The following is a 3,960-nucleotide window of genomic DNA, read 5'->3' as shown; positions in this document are numbered from 1 at the left end:
AGAGTAGCTGGGATTACACGCACCCACCATCATGCCTGGCTAATTTGTTTGTTTGTTTGTTTGTTGTTGTTGTTTTTGAGACAGAGTCTCGCTCTGTTGCCCAGGCTGGAGTGCAGTGGCATAATTTCGGCTCACTGCAACCTCTGCTTCTCCGGTTCAAGCAATTCTCCTACCTCAGCCTCCCGAGTAGCTGGGATTATGGGTACACGCCACCATGCCTGGATAATTTTTATATTTTTAGTAGAGACGGGGTTTTGTATGTTTTAATGTTGGCCAGGCCGGTCCTGAACTCCTGACCTCAGGTGATCTGCCCGCCTTGGTCTCCCAAGGTGCTAGGATTACAGGCGCAAGCCAACGCGCCTGGCCAATTTTTGTATTTTTTAATAGAGACAGGGTTTCACCAACGTTGGCCAGGCTGGTCTCAAACTCCTGACCTCAAGTGATCCTCTTGCCTTGGCCTCCCACGTTGCTGTGCCACTGTGGAAGCTTAATTTTTTTTTCTTTTTCTTTTTTTTTTTTTTTTGAGATGGAGTTTCACTCTTGTTTCCGAGGCTGGAGTGCAATGGTGCGATCTCAGCTCACTGCAACCTCCGCCTCCCGGGTTCAAGTGGTTCTCCTGCCTCAGCCTCCCGAGTAGCTAGGATTACAGGCATGCACCATCATACCCAGCTAATTTTGTATTTTTAGTAGAGACAGGGTTTCACCATGTTGTTCAGGCTGGTCTCAAACTCCCCACCTCAGGTGATCCGCTCACCTCGGCCTCCCAAAGTGCTGAGATTACAGGCGTGAGCCACCGCGCCTAGCAGCTTAAAAATTTTTAAGTGCCTCAAATATAAGCAATTGCTGCCAGTTGTTTATGTAGGAGTTACCACAATTTGCAATTATAGATGTATTTGCTTGTTATTTTTTTGCCTCCCCCATCAGGGAGTGTTGCAGGGAATAAAAGAGACAAGGTCTATGCCACATCCAATTTATATTCTAATAGGTTGGGACAAATAACAGATCAGTAAATTAACACCCAAATAAGAATTCCAGACAGCAATAAAGGTTCTAAAGAAAATAAAGCAGGTGATGAGACAGAGCCCCTGGAGACAGGCATGCTACTTGAACTAGGGGGTCAAAGAAGCCTTTCTGAACTAGCATTCAGAACACAGTTGAGCCATTCTCAGGCTCTGAGAAGATTGGTGCTTTAGGCAAAGGGCATGGTAAATGCAAAAATCCTAAAATGGGAATGAGCTTGGCATGTTTGAAGAACAGAAAGCAGGTCAGTGTGGTCTAGGTTAAGAAAGCTAGGGATGGCTGGGTGCAGTGGCTCACGCCTGTAATCTCAGCACTTTGCGAGGCCTAGGTGGGTGGATCACCTGAGCTCAGGAGTTCGAGACCAGCCTCGCCAACATGGTGAAACCCTTTCTTTACTAAAAATACAAAAATTAGCATGGTGGTGGGTGCCTGTAATCCCAGCTACTCGGGAGGCTGAGGCAGGAGAACTGCTTGAACCCAGGAGGCAGAGGTTGCAGTGAGCCGAAATCGTGCCCATTGCACTCCAGCCTGGGCGACAAGAGCAAAACTCCATCAAAAAAAAAAAAGCAAGCAAGCAAGCTAGGGCAAGGGGCAGAGATTGTCAAGGTCAAGGAGGTGGCAGGGGCCACTCATGTAGAGTGCTATAGGAAAGGACTCTGGGTTTTAGTTGGCGTGAAACAGGGAACCACTGGAAGGTTCTGGCAGGGAAAGAAGAGGATCTGATTTGCGTTAAAGACTTCTCTGGTGGTTGTGAGGACTTTGGAGGGGCCAGGATGAAAACTGGGAGACCAGTCAGGAGGCCACAGCCCAGGAGACAGGATGATTATGGTCAGGATGGGAACCACAGAGATGGAAGGAGGCAGCCAGATTCCTGGTGTTTTGAGGGTGTAGGAGATAAGGGAGAGAAAAGAAGGATGACTCCTTGGGCACTGGATGGATGGAAGGTGCCCTTTTACCAGGCCAGAGAAGCCAAGGGAGGAGCAGTGGCTCAGAAGGAACTCCAGAACTCAGTTCTGAACAAGTGAAGCTTGAGATGCTATTGGATTCCAAGTGGGTTGTCAGGGAGGGAAGGAGACAGGAGAGGACCAAATGGGCATCAGGCAGGCATGAAACCTCTCTCAGGAGGCAGTGCTGCAGAGCAGACAGCATCTAAAAGCTGCTGGGCCACCAGACCCTCCTCACAGGGGAAACAGTCTTGTCACTGGCCTCAGAACCTCACATGCACGACTTGCTTTGCCAACCACCAGGTGCTGCTGCATCCCTCCTGGGGCAAATACTAATGACAGGTCGGGAGAGACAGGAAGGTGAGGTGGGGGTCCTCTGAGCCTTCAAGAAATAAGCAAAGAACAGCTCTGTGGGAGTTAACAGACTCCTTTCTCGGCCAGGCATGGTGGCTCATGCCTGCAATTCCAGCACTTTGGAAGGCCAAGGCGGGCAGATCACTTGAGATCAGGAGTTTGAGACCAGCCTGGCCAACGTGGTGAAACCCAGTCTCTACTAAAAATGCAAAAAATGCAAAAATTAGCCAGGCATGGTATCAGACACCTGTAATCCCTGCTACTTGGGAAGCTAAGGCATGAGAATCTCTAAACCCAGGAGGCAGAGGTTGCAGTGAGCCCAGATTGGGCCGCTGTGCTCCAGCCTGGGCAAGAGAGTGAGACTCCATTTCAAAAAAAAAAAAAAAGACTCCTTTCTCCTTCCTTTCTCATGGCATCAGCCAGGTACCCGGAGGCAGTCAGATGAAGCACTCTTCTGCATTTCAGCCTAAGCCACAGATGGAGGAGAAGGGACGATGTGGCCCAACCAAAAGGAAAGGAAGCCCACATTTGTTCACATTTATGGAGGGTGCACTGCAGACAGGCACATCCTAAGGTTCTTTCAGTTAAACCTTCCCCAATCCCGTGACAGGGAAAGTGATGCCAAGGTGCACAGCTGGCCAAAGGCTAGCACAGGATTTGAACCCAGAAACTGCTGCCTCTCTGTAGCCAGTCATAAACCTTGCAGGGCACAGAGACCCCTGCAGCAAGAGAGACCCACACAGTCACCTGCCTTCAAGCCCAAAGAGGACCCAAGGTCACTTGGTGGAGGGGAGGCTGAGGGTGCACTTGGGAGGAAGCAACATTTAGTACAAACATTAACCCTGCCCTCACATGGCTGCCACAGGCCCCAGGTCGCTGGCTGTCCTCCTAGATATTTTTGAGGCTTCACGGCTTCCATACAGAGAATGCCTTTTTCGTGTTTTTGGTTTGTTTCATTGTTTTCCTAGCACCTCCTTCCCATCTGAGAAGGAAGGAGGTGACAGAGTGTTCCCGATGCAGCAAAGTTTCCGACCTGATTGTCCAGAGGCTCTGAGTGCATCCCGGAAATAAATACCCACCCCCACCAAAGGCACAGACCTCACAGCCTCGGATCGGATTCCTGGGCGAGACCCAGGTCCGCTGAGGGCGGGGAGGCTGTTCTGAGCTGGTGTCGCCGCCAAGAACTGTCCAGACCCAGGGGAGGGCAGCAGCACTCGACCTCAAGGCGCAACCAGTCGAGGCTCCGCCCCACCTTAGCGTCACCCTGGGCCCGCGGGCGGCAGGAAGAGGTCAGCGGCCGCTGCCCGTCCCCTTCTAGCCCTACTTTTCCCCTAGCCGGAGCAGACGCCCAGCGCCACCCACCCCCTTTTCCCTGGATGCTGGATGCGGCGCCTGGAGCCCTCAATGTTCCCGAACCCCGTGCGCCACAGGGCCGACTCTTCCGGAGCCCCGCGCGCCCTGTCCCCTCCTGGGCCCTCGCGGCCCCAGACCCAGGGCGTCCCGGCGGACTCGGTACTGCTGCTGCAGCCACCTTCCCTAAAGGCGTCCGTGCGTGCTGAGCCGAGAGAACCCATCGCCCGGGCAGCGATCTTACCTCGAGTAGCCCCGACCCTGACACCTGGCGACAGCCGCCCGGGGCTCA

General features: G+C 52.6%; 1 protein-coding gene across 3 annotated transcripts in view; it reads right to left on the bottom strand.

The window, feature by feature from the left end:
- Positions 1–3,960, bottom strand: part of MAVS (mitochondrial antiviral signaling protein) — a 35,684-nt gene that overhangs the window by 24,210 nt on the left and 7,514 nt on the right. Inside the window, exon 1 of one of the 3 annotated variants that reach the window (XM_011975135.1) lies at positions 3,913–3,960. The exons of 1 other annotated variant lie outside the window; for it this stretch is intronic. The gene's annotated coding sequence lies outside the window, so the exon portion shown is untranslated. The remainder of the gene's footprint in view (positions 1–3,912) is intronic. One more of the 3 variants, XM_011975152.1, reaches the window with a different exon arrangement.

The sequence above is a fragment of the Mandrillus leucophaeus genome, unplaced genomic scaffold, assembly GCF_000951045.1.
Source record: "Mandrillus leucophaeus isolate KB7577 unplaced genomic scaffold, Mleu.le_1.0 Scaffold101, whole genome shotgun sequence".
Classification (NCBI taxonomy): Eukaryota; Metazoa; Chordata; class Mammalia; order Primates; family Cercopithecidae; genus Mandrillus; species Mandrillus leucophaeus.
Note: the sequence above shows the minus strand (reverse complement) of the source record. Positions and strands in the feature narration are given on the sequence as shown.